This window comes from Ictidomys tridecemlineatus, chromosome 5 (genome assembly GCF_052094955.1).
Source record: "Ictidomys tridecemlineatus isolate mIctTri1 chromosome 5, mIctTri1.hap1, whole genome shotgun sequence".
Taxonomy (NCBI): domain Eukaryota; kingdom Metazoa; phylum Chordata; class Mammalia; order Rodentia; family Sciuridae; genus Ictidomys; species Ictidomys tridecemlineatus.
Genome location: NC_135481.1, coordinates 104,496,863 through 104,514,652, shown reverse-complemented (window position 1 = coordinate 104,514,652; position 17,790 = coordinate 104,496,863).

Sequence of the window (17,790 nt, the reverse complement as noted above, 5' to 3'; positions counted from 1 at the left end):
CCAGTAATGGGATGCCCCAGTTATCAAAGTTTACTCTTTGAGCTGGCAATGGGTGTGGTTTTGCAAATTCCTAAGGTGCTCACAACTTATCTTTCCTATTGTGTCTCTAAAAAGTTCTTAACTTTTCTTTAATGATGATAACCTCTTCATCAAGCACATCTTCTTTGACTCCAATTTTACAATTTTCTTGCCAAATTGTAAGTTTTCAAAATCGTCCTTCTCTGCTTTCTGCATCCAATTTGAACAGATACATACTGCAAGAAAAATCCATGCAACCACCTGAATAATGTCCTGCCCTGAAATTTCCTCCATTTGATGACTTAGTCCATCACCTTTAAATTCAACCTCACAGAAAGTCTCAGGACACAGGGAAAATGTAGACAAATTCTTTGACAGAATATAATCTGAGTTATATTCTGTTCAATTCCCAACATGATCCTTGTTCCACTCTAAATCTTCATGAATACAGTCTTTACTGTGCACTCTTACAGGAGTTCTGGTTCTCTGAGTGCCTACAAGAATCAGTTTTTAAGCTCTGCTTGCTACTTTGTAAAACTTCCCTAACCTATATCTCCAAAGCTTTCCGAATTCCTCCTGAAAACCTGCTTCAAAATATATTTTTTTCTTTGTTGGGACAGATATCAGAAATTGAACTCGGGTGTTTTTTTTTTTACATATGTATTACATATATGTATTTTATTTAGAGACAGAGTCTTGCTAAGTTGCTAAGGCTGGCTTTGAACTCATGATCCTCCTACCTGTCAGCCTCCAGAGCCACTGGGATTATGGGTATTGCACCACCATTCTGGGGTGCTCCAAATACTTCTGAACTACCTGATCAGGTTAGTCACAGCAAAGACTCCACTTCTCAGTATCAATTTCTGTGTTAGTCAACTTTTCATGTCTATGACCAAATATCTGAAAGAACAACTGAGAGAAAGTAAAGTTTATTTTGGGTTCACAGTTTCAGAGGTTCCATCCATCACCAGGCCAACTCCATTGCTCTGGGTCCAAGGTAAGGCAGAACATCCTGGCAGGAAGAACTAGCAGAGGAAAACTAGTCAACTCATGGAAATTAGGAAACAGAAAGAAAAATGGGAAGTGCCAGAGGGAAAATAAGGGCATGTCCCCTGTGACCCACCTCCTTTAGCTATGCCCTACTCACCTACAGTTAAGATTCTCATAATTTAATAATCTTACCTCTGAGTATTCATGCATTAACAGGAGCTTTGGGGGCATACCTCATATGCAAACCATAATATCATTTCAATGATATTTATTTAGAATGAAACATCCTTGATGAAATTGTAAATATGTTACATGGAAAGATTAGAAAGTACAGAAAACTAAAATTGTTTCTTTACCTAAAAAACACCAAATATTTCTCTGTACAGGTAAATAACTGTGATTTGTTTAAAATATTGTTAAGTCAAGGATGCTTTTAAAATTGCATAAATATTTACATATATTATAATGCATATGTGTATCATTGAAAGATATATTTTTGCAGACCACCTTCTTTATTTCAAGTATTATGAATGAGATCTAAAAATTTAACTCTATAAACATTAGAATAAATAATTACTGAGTACATATAACAATATTATTTATTTGATATTCTCGGATAATTCTCTTAATTTACCACTAGAATGTAAGGTTTATGAAGGTAAAACTATTTCTGGGGGATTTACTATTATTTTTTCTAGGGCCTATAACAAAGAACAGCTCAGCAATTTAATGTATTAGTTAAAAGAATAATATATTCATCATTTTAAAAATATAAATTATTTATTTAGAAAAATATTTGAAATCATATTTGGAAATATATTTATTTATATATTTTACATTTACCTGTTTTCCCATGTATAATTATATCATATTCATATGCAGTGTATTTGTCTATATATTGTAAAAATTCTACTAAGTTATAAACACTAAATGTGCTGTTAATCTCTACAAATTACCTAATTATTACTATTTAAAGATGTTGGATTAAAAAGTAACATAAATAAAGATGGGACCAATTGTTTATTCATGTGTATAATCAACTAATTTAGCAATTATTACTTAGCAATGAGTATGTTTCTAAGTTTCTTTTAAAGGAAAAATATATTTATTTGGCAAAATCCATTTTAAGATTGAATAAATTAATTATTTTTAGCCTTCACATATGAAAATGACATATTTATTTATTTATAAGGAAGACACATTATCACATGTAGTGTGCACATTCCTGAATATTCACTGTTCAGGGTCATAATCACATGTTCAAAAATAATAATAATGACAAACATAAAAGCCACTGGGCAAGAATTTAGTATTGTAAAGAGAAAAACGTATTTCAGGTCACTTAAGAATGAGCCACATTCTTTGGTGACTTGGTGGTCTGGTTGCCTCTTTAAAGTTTTCTCTAAAGATACTTTGCTTAAATAAAGAGAATAACAACTTTGAAGGCTCAGTATTATTCTTTTAAAGGGACAGGCAGATTTCACTGGTAAGTATGGGAGCCTACTCTAAAAAGTACCTGGCTAATAAGATGGATTTTACTTAGAGAAAAATGCAGGTGAAAGGATACTGATAAAATGTTAAGTATTAAGACAAAGAAGCATGTGTTGAAATTGAATGTAAAGTATAGAACTAGATGCATCTTTGATCTTTGGGTCCAAGGTCTTGAAGCTGTTATCGAGTTTGTATCCATCAGTATCTTAGACCAAGGAGTAAGAGGACCATTTTATAATATATGATGAGAAGATGTAAGGATGAAGACCAATTCCTTAAGTCTGGCATGGGAACTGTTAGAATTTGTGACAATTAAAATTCTGACAGTACTCAGTTTTTGCATAATTTGTGATTCTACATGTAAAAGTAAAAATATTACAAAGAGGTGTTATAAATCTCATAAGCTGTTACAGAAATTGTCGAGATATCCAAGGGAGCTGACAGTCACCTCATATATAAATTCTTACCCAAGTTAATTAGGATCAAGGAGCAAGACATTTGAACTATGATTTTTATACAATGCCTATAAAAGAAGTTCATTAGGTTAATTACTTAATACATTTTTAAAAGAACATTATCAACTCTCTGGATTGCAAAAAAAAAATAGATATTTTTAATATAAGCTTTCTTGCTAATGTTAATTCTTAAAAACTTTTTCAGCAATGTAATTTTTGAAATAAAACCAAAGTGACTTTCTCACTTCTGGAAACATTTATCAACCATCATGTTTATAGAAGGTACAATAAAATATGTGATAAGAAAGCAAACATAAATGCATTGAGATTATTTCTTTCATGGGATCTATATTCTAAAACAAGTGCTTTAAGTTCTTCATGATATAGATGTCCCTTTGTGAAAACCTATTTTCATTCCTTTGTAGAAGTGAAGGGAAATTTTCTCAGTGCCCTTTGAAGAGTCAATATAATACATGGAGAAATAAAATAGAAGGAAAGGCATAAATGCATTAACTTATGCAAAAAATCATTCATATATATATATATGCATTTTATTCATCTGTAAAGAAAAATGAAATTATGCCACTTGCAGGAAAATGGATCTTCATGTTAAGGGAAATAAGTCAAACACACGCCATATGCAGAAGCTAGAGAAGAAAAAGAAAAGAAAGGTGGGGCTGGATCTCATGAAAATCAAAGGTAGATCAGTAGAGTGAAGGGACCAACAGGTGAGAAGTGGGGTGAGAGGGGGAAAGTGCTGGGGAATGATATAAACAAGTCATATTGTCATATTTTGAGCACATCTAAATATGTAACAACAAATCTCATAATTATGTAAAATTATCATGCACCAATTACAAATGTATAAAAATGTATTCCCAGTATCTCTATACTAAAATTTATGTATTTCCACGAATAGCATTCAAAAAGGGGGAGAGATTTCATTGCAAGGAGGAAAAAAATCACTGGAGTATAATTACCTACCAACTTCCCCTTATTCACAGATGTAGATGCATCTTTTTTTTCTATAGGGGAGGGCAGAAGTAGGAAATACGTACAATTGTTGGAACCTGCAAATGATTATTAAATAAATGAAGGGTCCAGGAGACAGTCATTTTGCAATTTCAATGAGGCCAAGGGAAAAATATTATCTTGTACTGGAAATCCATCCAGGTGTGATTATATTCTTCAGTCTTCTTTTCTGAGATAGGTAATGGGATTTTAAGGAAGGGTTGGAAAGTGATTGTCTTTCCTTTTGCAGTGTGCTCTTAAGGCTAATGAAGGGAATCCTTTCCCTTTAAATCTAATTACTCATTATGACAAAAGATCATATATGGGGGTATTGTTCTCTAAACCCCAACACCTTCCTTCTCAAATTCCTGATATAGCACAACTGGGAGTTAAGTGCACAAATATTGTAATCATACCTAATACCCTGACTTCTTTCTAATTCCTTCTGAAATCTCATCTGTAATCTGGGGTAACAACAGACACCCTTTTTTCACAGAGATTAGCACATTACAAATTATTGAAGACTGTTATTATTATAGATTTTTATTTTAAAATTGAGTTTGCTCAAAATGAATTTTAGCAGTTTGGACTGATATGGGACCTCCTCCTCCCAGTGCAGTATAATGTAAGTAGATTTAGTACATTGTTCCAATACTAATAATTCTACTTAAAATGTAATGACTTCGCTATGATTATTTTTATTACTGAGGTTTTAAGGACATTTGTATGTACTTTTTAAAATCTGGTTGTACATGCTCCTTTTGCTAAAAAGTCTATCTCTTCATTTGGACCTGCAGATGATTGATGAGTAACTAAAAACAGGATAAGGGTATCCTCTTGGGAATCTTCCTCATTTGGGAGACCTTCTTTCTATTATTCGAATAAATTCTGTTACTTTGCTCTCAAAAATAAAAATATAAAAAATAAAAACAGGATAAAGTTTGGTATCCCTGTCTTCAGAATTTTCATGGACATCATGAACAATAGATTTTTCAACTACCAGCTTTTACATGATCCTATTTCAGAACCCCAGAAGAGCACCTAGAATTCTGCAGTCATTACACCATTGCCCTAAATCATTAAAGGCTCTAATTAGCTTCATCCTATTTTCCTGATTTGTACTTTTCTCTGAGTCATTCTCTCCTTCGGTGAACTTGGATTCCAGCAGGAGTTCTGATAAATAACCATCCTGTGATGATGAGTCAAAACTACACCTACACCTCCCCAAAACAACTACTGCCAACAAGAGTGCTCATGGCCATGGCCATCCTGAGCTAATAATCAATCAGACCAGAGTTTGACCAAGACTTCTTAACTATGCATAATTCTAACCTTCTACCCCATACCATCTGGAATTCTAGTTAGCTCTAGGAAACCGGAAGTCCATTGTATTCCCAGTATGGCTATCCTGGATAATAAATTCCTATCTTACTTCACGATTCCTTGTGGTGGTGGTAGGGGGTGGTGTAGGCAAGTGGCCAGACCTGATATATTGGGAGTCCCTAAAGTCAGATCCCTCCATCAAACCTAGGACTCCAGCAACAGCCAAATGATAGAAATTATTTTTGTACTTATTCTGATGCCTATGATATTTTATACATTTGTTGGTGTTCCAATTATTAATTCTGGGGTATGTGTTATCATTTCAAAGGTATAAAGTAAAGCACACATTAGGTTTGAACAGAGTTTTCAATTAATTTTGTTTATTAATTTGCCAATGAAATCATGATTTTTAATGCTATGTCCTTATAATAATCTTTTAAATTTCTAAATGAAATCATAAATTGACACATTATGTCACTCAGAGTATTTACAGAATATTTTTCTATTTGCTTTGAGTTAAAAACTCAATGGACAAGTATCACAGGTTTGTACCTTCCTATGTTTACTCATTAATTACTTTCTATGTAGAAAGCAAGGTGGTACAGAAATGGAGTTCCTTCTTAGTCATCTGAGCTATATGAAGATGGACCAATACGTGAAGTTTAGACAAGTGGCATTTTTTTCCAGGAGGTTGCTCAAATGAGGGGTAGCAAAGCACTTTTTCCTCTATAAAGCTATATAGTAAATATTTTCAGCTTTATGGGCAGTTATAGCTTAGTATCCTTCAGAGGCTCATGTGTGAGATAATACAAGAATTTTCAGACATGAAATGATTTGGTTATTGAAAGCCTTAATCTAATTAGTGGATTAATACACTACTCTGGATGAACTGGTAGTTACTGTTGATAGATAGGTTTTGACTAGAGGAGATAAGCTACTAGGAACATGCCTTTGGATTTGGGATTTTGTCCCTGGTGAGCAGAACTCTCTTTCTGCTTCCTGTTTGCCATATCCTGAGCTAATTTCTGCTGTTAATTTTTTCTAATATGGTTTTATGCTTCACCTTAGGCTCACAGCTATAGAGTTGGCTATCTATAAACTGAGACCTCTAAAACCATAAGCCAGGTCTAGTAGAGCTCAGCTGGAATATTATCTGATCCTGGTCTTTTCTTTATTAGTAGGTTTTTGATGGCATCTTCAATTCCATTGCTGGAAATTGATCTGTTTAAATTTTCTATGTCCACCTGATTCAATTTGTGTAGATGATATGTCTCTAGAAATTTGTCAATGTCTTCATGATACTTCTCAAATTATCTCATCAAATAGAAAACATTCCATATTTGTTTTATGAATCTAGTATTCCCTGAAATCAAAACCAGACAAAAATTAATTAAGGAACAAAACTTCAAACCAATATCCCTGATGAACATAGATGCAAAAAATCTTTTTTCTTTTTTTTCAATATTTTCTTTTTTTTTAAAGAGAGTGAGAGACAGAGAGAGAGAGAGAGAGAGAGAGAGAGAGAGAGAGAGAGAATTTTTTAATATTTATTTTTTAGTTTTTGGAGGGCACAACATCTTTGTTTGTATGTGGTACTGAGGATGGAACCTGGGCCGCACGCATGTCAGATGAGCGCGCTACCACTTGAGCCACATCCCCAGCCCAAAAAATATTAATAAATAAAACAAATAAATAAAATTCTTGAATAAATAAATAAAATTCTTAATTAATAAAGTACTGAAAAATCAGATACAAAACATATAAAAAAAAAAAGTGCACCATGATCAAGTGGGATTCATCCCAGGGATGCAAGGTTGGTTCAATAAATGGAAAGCAATAAAAATAATTCATCACATCAATAGACTTAAAAGACAAGAATTACATAATTATCTCAATAGAGGCAGAAAAATCTTTTGACAAAATTCAGCATCCATTCATGTTCAGAATATTAGAAAAACTAGGGATAGTAGAAACAAAATTCACCACTTTAAAACTGATATATTCCAAAGCAAAGGCCAACATTATTCTAAATGGAGAAAAATTGAAAGCATTCTCTATAAAAACTGGAAGAAGACCCGAATGCTCTCCTTCACCATTTATATTAGTGTAATCATTCACTAAATAAACTGAAGAAAACCTTAGAAGATGAAAAGATCTCCCATGCTTTGGGAAGGGGCAGAAATAATATTGTCAAGATGACTCTACTACCAAAAGCATAATACAGATTTAATATAATTCCTATTAAAATCCAATGATTTTTTTCATAGAGAAAAAAGCATGTATTAAATTTTAAAAAATAAGAGGCCCAGAATAGCCAAAGCAATCCTCAGCAAAAAAGTAAAGTAAGAGGCATCACAATACCAGAGCTTAAATTATACCACAGAACTATAGTAACAAAAATGTCATGATATTGGCATAAAAACGGGCATGAAGACCAACAGAACAGAAGAAGACATAGAAGCAAACCCACATATATACAGTTAATTCATACTGCAGAAAGTTGCAATAAACATACTTTTGATAAAAGATAGCCTCTTCAACAAATGGTGCTAGGAAAACTGGAAATCCATATGTAGTAGAAAGAAATTGAACTCCTATCCCTCGCCCTGCACAAAACTCAACTTAAAATGAATCAAGGACCTAGGCATTAGACCACAGGCCCTGCATCTACTAAAAGAAAATGTAGGCCTAACTCTCAATCATGTTAGCTTAGGAACCAACTTTCTCAACAAGACTCCTAAAGTGCACGGAGTAAAATAAAAAACTGGGATGGTATCAACTAAGATGCTTCTTCATGGCAGAGGAAACAATTAACACCATGAAGAGAGAACCTACTGAATAGGAGAGAAAATCTCTGCCACCTGCACCTCAGAAAGAGCATTAATCTCCAGGATATATAAAGAACTCAAAAAACTTAACACCAAAAGAAAAAAAAAAAAAAGAAAAACATAGCCCAATCAGAACTGAGTAAGCACTTCACAGAAGAAGGAAGATAAATGGTCAACAAATATATGAAAAAAAAATGTTCAGTATCTCTAGAAATTAGAGAAATGCAATATTAAATCTACACTGAGATCTTATCTCACTCCAGTCAAAATGTTAATTATCAAGAATACAAGCAACAATAAATGTTGGTGACGATGTGAGGGAAAACGTACACTAATACATGGCTACTGGAACTGCAAATTGATGAACCACCCTGAAAAGAAGAATGGAGATTTCTCAGAAAACTTGGAATGGAACCACCATTTGACACAATTATCCCACTCCTTGGCATATACCCAAAGGATTTAAAATCAGCCTACTACAGTGATGCAAACACCTCCATGTTTACAGCAGCTCAATTCACAACAGCAAAGCTATGGAACCAACCTAGGTGCCCTCAACAGATGAATGGATAAAGAAAATGTGGTATTTATACACAATCAAATATTTTTCAGCCATAAAGAAGAATAAAATGATGGCATTTGCAGGTAAATGAATGGAACTGGACACTATCATGCTAATTGAAATAAGCCAATCCTGCACAAAACACCCAAAGACCAAATGTTTTCTCTGTTATGTGAATGCTAACACACAATAAGGGGTGGGGCAAGAGAAGGATAGAAGTTCATTTGATTAGACAAATGGAAATAAAGTGAAGGCAGGAAGGATGGTAACAGAAGAGATGGTAGAATGAATCAGACAGAACTTTCCTGTGTTTATATATGAGTATATGACCAGTGAAACTTCACATCATGTACAACCACAAGATTGATATCTTAATTAGAATAAGTTATACACCATGTATGTATAATATGTGAAAATACACTATAGTGTTACGTATATCTAAAAATAATAAACAACAATAACAACAAAAAATAAGACCAAATAAACTTTTCTTCCTCTATATTATTTTTGTCAGGTTTTTTGGCCATAGTGATTAAAAAAAATGACTAAAATATGAGCGATATAGTGTCTGCTGTTACTACTAAGTTCTGCTATTAAAGAAGGAAAGTAAACATAGAAAATAGAAATTTAAGTAAGTTTAGATGTAGTCAAATAAAATTTTATTCATAAAAATAGACTATTGACCAGATAATTTGGGAAAAGAAATAACAGATATTGTTCCAGGTATACAGGAAATACCAACACCTGAGCACCAGTGTTTGAGTAGAAAACATTTAATTGAGAAAGTACCAAAGAAGAAAATGAGGACTATGCCTTAAATCCATCTTCTCCTGGGATAGGGTTTAAGTATTTGCAAATGAAAAAAAAAAAAACAGGATCATCTAAGACAAGTAAAAAGGTGATTGGAAGTAAGGAAAAGTGAAGCAATTGGTGATCTGTGCATGTGTAATAAATTTTATGTTTTTTTCCTTAGGAGGCATGTTCACAAAATGGTGGTGTTAGTGTTATCTGTTAGTGTTAGGGGGGAGTTAGGGGGGAGTTAGTGTTAGTGTTAGTGTTAGTGTTAGTGTTAGTGTTAGGGAGGAGTTTTATACTCACTGAAGACAAATATTCACCCTTTGGATATTTGCACAGGACCAAATGAAAGGGCCCATGGATTAAACTGTTTTAAGCAAGACAAGGTACGGCCATATTTCTAAAAAATAATGGTAAATAATTGTTACCATAGTGACCATACAACATTGTGTGTAAAGTAGTAGTCAGTACCTATCTATCACTTACCTAAGAGATATTGAAAATCAGTAATGTATCAAGTAAGTAGAAGCAAAAGAATTTAGATTGCTTATTCAGATTTTCCTTCAGTTTCAATATTTTTAAATTATTTGTCACTTCCATATGCCATAGTCTTTCACAAGAGAGGTGGAAAATTTTTTCAGTGTGTCTCAATAATTGAATAATTGTATGCACAAGAGCCATCCAAGAACTATGCTTTCAGATTCTTTTGATTCTGGGATTCCTGGGTCCCTCTTTCTCTTGTCATTTCTGCTCTGCCCTGAGAGGATAGTCTCTGGTTAATATAATGTCCCCCACATTGGCACCCACATACAGGTAAAATGGCATGCAGGATAGAGATTAGAAGAGCTGTAGTTCTTGGCTATCTAAATGTTAAAAGTAAAAATTCTTTATATCTTTTTTCTTTCTTTTTTTCTTTCTTTTTTTTTTTTTTTTTGCCCTTGGTTATTTTCCCCCAACTGCAACCTTCACTGTCATGTAAAGGAGACTCCACTGGCTCTGTTCTAATCATTTAAAGGGCTCTTCATACTTGATGCTTCCTTGGTTGAACTATGGGACGTCCACACACCTCCATTTCTCTGAGAGGATAATTAGTAACCACCAGTGACCCTCAAAGATTGCCTCCTTTGACTCACAAATAGTGTCTATGATAAACTCATGAATTTTGTGAAGGGAATTTCCAGGTAGAATGCTTCAAATGCTCGCTGCCTTCTTTTTCTGTGTCTGAGGAATTATGAGGTAAGAATTGTTACAGGGCAGAGGCCCATCAGGGGGCTGAGGCATCTGTGAAGGGCCCCCCTTGTATCCAAGTTCTTGAACTCACGCCAGAAAGATTTCAGACATGTCACTCAGAATCACAGGTGTGAATTTATTAGAAGGGATACGAAAAGGGGATACTCTCAAGGCAGAGAGTGGGTCCTATCAGAGAGGAAAGTACTGCGCACAGTCCTGCCCTCCAAATTTATTAGGGGTATCAGGGAATTTTCCAAAGACTCCCCCTGCCAATGTCTACCTCTTGACTTTTGACTGACAGAAGAGGAACTGCATGGACCATCTCCAAGAGAGAATGGTTCGGTGTTCACAGAGTTGGAGATACTGAGGAAATTGCGTTCCCCTATTTTTGCCTCAGTTTCTGCCCCCTTAAATGGGTTTATTTTAACCCTTTGAATAGCTCTCAGCAAACTTCCTTTGTGAAGGCTTTGATGTTTTAGTTGCCAGTGTGATTGGGGATTGTGACAGTTTGTGATAAGGGAGGGTCCAGGCCACCTGGTAGGGGGTGGCATGATCCTGAGACCATAGCTTTTCCTAAGGGGATGTAATTATGACTGGGAGAGATTTTAACATACCAAGTTTCCATCTTCTAGATGCTTATCTTTCAGATAAGTCTCCCTATGGCTTTCAGTTGACTACCTTTCATTGTCTTTTCCCTGTACACCATTCATGGCTAACTAGTTACCTAACAGAAGTAACTAGTTAGTTTTTACTCTAGATCTACAGGAGACACTGTAGAATCTGGACGTGCTAGGTTGGAAAATAATTTATTCTTTCAGCAAAAGATTCTCAAAGTAAAAATGGCTTCAGGAAAAAATTCAAATATACACTTACAGGAGTAAGACCAAATCAAAGATGTGGCTATAAGACTGTGAAGATGTATGAATTGTAAGGCATCATCTCTCAGACTCTCTTCAGAGAAAATTGGGCTTTGAACAATTTACAGTAATGTCTCTGGATATTCTCCTTTATACCAAGAGGATTCTGGAAATTTTTATTCCCCATTCAAGAACAGAGGAGTGAGTGAGGATATGTGATTGGCTATCTTCAGTCTCCCACCTCTCACTCCCACACACACCTATGTTCAGTCCCTATCTCACTTTTGCACATTGGGTAACAATGAAAAGAAAATAAAATGGCATGGATACTCAGTTATAAGTCCTCTGATAGAGAAAGTCTCATACTCAAGTAGTCTCATTCTAATGTAGACATCCTTTACAAGATGATATCTTGAAGCCAATACATGTATTTGTTTTAAAAGTATCTACTTGTATACATATATGCATTTGTATATATTCTTATGATTACAAAAATATTAAAAGAATGAAGTTTAAGCTTAAACCTGATTAAATTCATTAATTCATAATCAGTAACCAATGGTGTTATATCAGTTTCATCAATTACTGTAATCAGTTAATTATGACTACAATATCTCAGTACCCTTTTAAAATAAAAGGATCATTGTTTTAATTTTAGGTTTTGTGGAAATAAAGAAAATTTGAAAAAAAAAACTTTTACAATCACTATAACTAGTCTCTTATAATCCATTACATTAGTGTTTCCTTACCCTGGAATACAAAAAATAATAGTTAAAAATTAACATCAATTCATATTATTTTCCACCTAAAAAATAATATGAGTGATAATTTGGTTTCAAAAAAAATTTATTCTTCTGTTAGCTTTATGCTTAACTCTTTCTGGTTGTAAACTTGTCATTGTAATTATCTCTGGGTCTACATGGGGTGACCTGGTCCCGACATTCCCCCTATACCAAACTCCATTGATGTTAAATTGCATCATATAAAAAGACATAATATTTGCGTATAGTCTACACTATCTTATTAAATACTTTGAACCATTTATGGATTGTTTGTAACACCTAATACAGGGCACACCTACTTATCACTTTATTTTTATAGATTCAGTATACTGCTTAGTATAAGAAAGATTTTTATTTTGCTTTTTTAGAACTTTTTAAATTTTTTTACAAAGGTTCTAAATTATTTTTGTTGAAGCACAGAATTTACAGTATTTGTACATATTTATGGGGTAATTATAATAATTTGATGAATGTATATAATATGTAATGGTCAAATCAGGATTATAATCTATTGCATCTCCTCAAATGATAATTGTTTTTGTGCTGTAAATTTCATACTCTTATAATTATTTTAAAATATGTCACAGATTGTCAGAACCAAAGTAACTCAACTGTGCTATAGAAAAACAGAACTAAATTTTCTTGTGTTTTGATACTTCTTTTCTAATTCCATTTCATCCCTCACCCTTGTGTCCATCTCAGTCTCTAGTGACCACTATTCCATTCCATTTTTCTATGAAATTGAATTTGTCGTTTCCACAAATAAATGAGAACATGTGATATTTGTCTTTCTGTGTTGACGAATTTCACTTAACATAAGGATCTTCACTTCCATCAATGTTTCTGCAAATGTCAGGATTTCACTTTTTTTTAATGACTGAATTTCATTGCATACATATACCACATTTTTATTTTCCATCATTAGTTGGGATATATGTGTCAGTTGGATATTGCTTTGGTTTTGGTTGTACATGAGCTGAGAAGTATAGCCTCTCTGATTTCCTCAACTATAATTGACGTCAGCAGTGTCCACCAGTGGCCCTCAGTCTAGACTGCAGTCATTCAAAAAAGTAGTTATAAGACACTGTAGTGGACATAGGCTTCCAAAGATGAATGTCCTTACCCCCACAGAATCAAGCACTAATGACACTGGAGCTTGTTATGGCAGCTACCACTTTCTTAATAGTATAGGATATGGAGGGGACTGTGTCTAGGTCCCACAGGACAAGCATGGATAACACCAAGGGTTATGGAGTTAGTGCCCTAGTCCCAGAGCCATAGCATATAAAGGGAACCTTCCTTAAGTTATTTGAGGTAAATTCAGAAGATCCCTAAACTTGTAGCACCTGCACTTTCAGTTATGGAGCTAAAGGACATACATGGGCAGTTTTTCATGTCCTACAGGATGAGCATAGGCAATGCTGAGGCCAGTGGTATCAGAAAATATTGTAAAATGCAAAAGGAAACTTCCCTAAGTTCCACTGGGCACAAGGGGTAGCATTAGTGCTTGTGCACTGGTAGCTACAGTTCTGGAACTACGGAATATAGACGGGAACTTCCTCAGAACGCCACAACGTGAGTGTAGGTAACACTGGTACCTGCAGCACTAGCAGTCGCATTCCTGTAGCTGAGGAACCTGGATAAGACCTTTCTCAGGTTCCAAGAGCCAAGCCCATGTGATGTTGGGGGCTTTGGCACCATCTACCCTGGTGCAAAGGCTAAGGGCCATAGAGGAGACCCCCCCCATAATTCCTCCTGGGCAAGTGTGGTTGGGGCTGGGGCATGTGGCTTTGGATTCTGTGGTGCTAGATCCGTAGGACATGAATGAGGCTGACATCTGATCACACAGGGCTAGTGCTGGTGAAGTTGGAGCTGTGACTTTGGGTACACAGTCATGGACCTGCAGAACATGAGTGGGATCTTCCCTAGTTCCCAGGAGGTGAATGGGGTGATGCTGAGGCTTTTTGATACCAGAAACTTCAGTCCAAAGGCCATGGGGCACCGAGAAGACCTTCACTAGGTCTCACGGGAGCAAACTGCAGATTACACCAGGACTTACTGCATTTCAGCCCCAGTCCTGGGCTGTAGGACCTAAAAGAGACCTTTCTAGATCCTATAGGGTGAATGTGGGTGGAACAAGGCTTGTGACACTCTTCTTATAAAACCTAGGAGTCATCTTCCCAGGCCCTGGGGACAAATGCAGGTGACACCAGGGCTTTGGGTACCAGCATCCAAGGTCCCAACATTGTGGATTAGGAAGGAGACTATACTTAGTTCCAGCGGGGCATGTGCAGGTGGGTTTAAGGCTTGTGGTTTTGTCAATCACCAATACTTGAAGCTACAGAACACTGAGTGTTCTGTCCCCTGCCCTGTGAGCTGTATATTGATCCAAGTTTTCTGGCAACATCAGAGGGTTTTCTCGTGGCCCCTAAAGGAGGATGGTGTAGAACAGTGGCTATTGTAGTAGCTTGGGTGTGGGGTTTAGGGACCCCCAAAGTGAGTTTATTCCTTGGAGTGGAGTAGTCACTCTGAGATCAGCCGTCTCCTTCAATTGTGTTCTGCTGGAGGTTGCTGGTCCTTTTTGTTGTGTTAGTCATCTTTCATTACTATGACAAAGTACCTGAGACATGAACCTAAAAGGAGGAAAGATTTATTTTGGCTTATGGTATCAGAGGTTTCTATTCACGAGAAATTGGCTCCATGGCTTTAGGGCCTGTGGTATGGCAGCATCATTTCAATATTTTTGATCTAGTTTTAATTGGATCCTTGGATGAGGAACTTTCATATATTGAAGTCTGGCTCTACTCTTCATTCAGTACACGTGTAAGCAGAATAACCTTTTAGACATTGATGAGACCCATCCATAAAAACAGAATCAGCCTATGTTTTTGAGGGGAAAAAATAGCAGTAGCTAGGGTCTTAGTTCAACTATGTTTTACCTCAAAATTTCTTCTTTCAATCAAGATCCTAATTGCATAAGCATTTCACTCCTTCTCGAATGAGCTTCTTCTTTCTTTTTGGTACAATCAATTCATCAGCATCCTAAGGTTTCTGAACTAACCGTTTCAAAGTTGAGGAGAGCTACAGAGGGGATAAACATGAAAGTCTAACCATTTTAATACAAGCATTTACTCATTATTTTATAAACCTCAGTTCATCAAATTAATGTGAGTCACTTTATGGGTAACATTTAGTTATTTCCCAATTTAGAACAGCAAGTGTAAAATTAAATTAGAGTTTAATAAAAAAAAATCATTGTCCATAAGCCACCATTAATCATCATAGGCATCTCACAAGGTAGGCATTTTCCCCAAGTCTCTTGTTAGAACCTAAGTATGTTTTTTATTTAAATCACATTTTAACTGATATATATGTAAATGTTAAAAAAACTGTACTTATAGGGTAGTATTTGGTGTTATTATAATACATGGGTATACATTGTGTAACATTTAAAAGTAAGCTATATTTTACTGATGCTAAGTGACCTGTTCCTATTACACCATTCTAAAGTGATATCTGAAACATTTCTCTATGACTCCAAAGCCTAGGTTTGTTTCCACTGCATGCAGCTATTTTAATACACAATTTAATACATGAAGATTTAACATCATAAATCCTAAGTATGTGCCTTAAGATTCTCCAAGTTTTAAATCAGAAATTTTAAATAATTCTCTATAAGTCAGTCCAAGGTATAGTATACAATATCTAAATATAAAATATGAAGGTAAACAAATATCTAAGCTATTATATACTCTTAACAACATTCTTTTACATTTGTCAAGACACTTTATGAATCGCAGTTCAGCTTTTGAAATCTGAGTGGGTTTCCTGTCACCATTGTACTTTGAAGTAGGAGAAGGAAGAGAAAGAAAACAAGTGATTTTCTTATGCATACCGAAGTCCTGGAAAAGTCAGATTATAATAATCCTACCGCTAATAACACCAGAATATCTTGCTTAAAATTGAAAACTTCAAATACTGATGTCAAACATGCACATGTTGAGAGAAGCATCTGTGTGGTTAGAAATATCCAGATAATTGCACAAATGACTTTTTTATTTCATTAATAACTTAGGAATTGTGTAAGTAAAATCCCCAGTGTCACACACTATCTGAACATTAACTATGTAGTTGGGAATGCTGCCTACAGTACACAAGACTAGAAAGGTAAAATTAGTGACATTTTGTTGAAAGTGTTGAAAGCATTTCCAAGTTTCAGGTTTCATTTATAGACTTCCTGAATCTGGCCTAATAACACAGTATATGATGATCCAGAAAAAAAACATCAAGCTATATCCCATGAAGCTGCATACATAACTCCATGCTACATCTAGGAAATTCATTACTACTTCCCAATTGAAAAGTCATTCTGTTGTGAAAATTGCCATTTTGTACATCATTTTCTGATGATATGTGTGTTCAAGAGAAAAGGGGGAGAGAACTTTGTACCTTTATGCTATAGAAACAGAATTCTAAATATTATTTGAAACCCATTACCAATTTGCCATAACAAAGTCTTTGCAAAGCCATTACATGTCTAAAAATGCTATTGCTGCAAAAACATTAAGTGACAGTGTATAGTTTATGAGTACACGCACAACAAAAAAGGTAATGACAATTAAGATAAATTATTTGTAATTAAAAAGTAAGAAAAGCTGCGATTCCACACCATTTTCCATTAAAACAATATCAAATAAAACAATATCAAAGCATCCTTGCCCCTACTTTGGGGAGTTCTATATTTTTTCTTTTATTAGCAATGCATGTAAGGAGCTTCAAATGACTGTCTAATGTAGTATACAGTAAGGCTTCTTATAATAGTGAACTTGCAACCTTCAGTAAATTTGAACCATGTGCCCATGTTTTGGAAGACTGGCTTTTAGTGACCCTTAATAACCTACTTGGTGGATTACAGTATGTTCCCTTTTAATGTTATTCAAAACTGAAAAAATTATAGAGCTATAGCCACACTCCTGTAAAAACTTTAAAAAAAAAGGTCTTGAGATCATGGATGTGTTCTCAGCCTCTCTCTATATATTATCTTTTACTTGGGGAAGAATCATGACAAACCTTTTTTCTGATTCTTAAGTTTAACTTTGCATAAAACATTAATTCAATCAAGTCAGAAAATCAGACTAGAAATAGAAACAGGACATGAAATTATAAAGCAGTAGACTGATGTATTGGTGCAAATTTGTCATTTTTCCCCCTTCTTCCATACATTTTCCAGTAAATCATAATGGGAGGGTTGGTTTCTCTTTTGTTTGAACCTAGGATTGCCCACTTAAACTTGCATTAGCTCATAGTATGATGCATAAATGACATTGTTTCTGGTGTCCTTTCTTACTTCTATGATCACCCTGAGAAACAAAATTAGTTATTAGCTTGCTATTTCCAGTAACAATGATCAAAAATTGATTTGCATGAGTATTATACAAAAAATCTCAT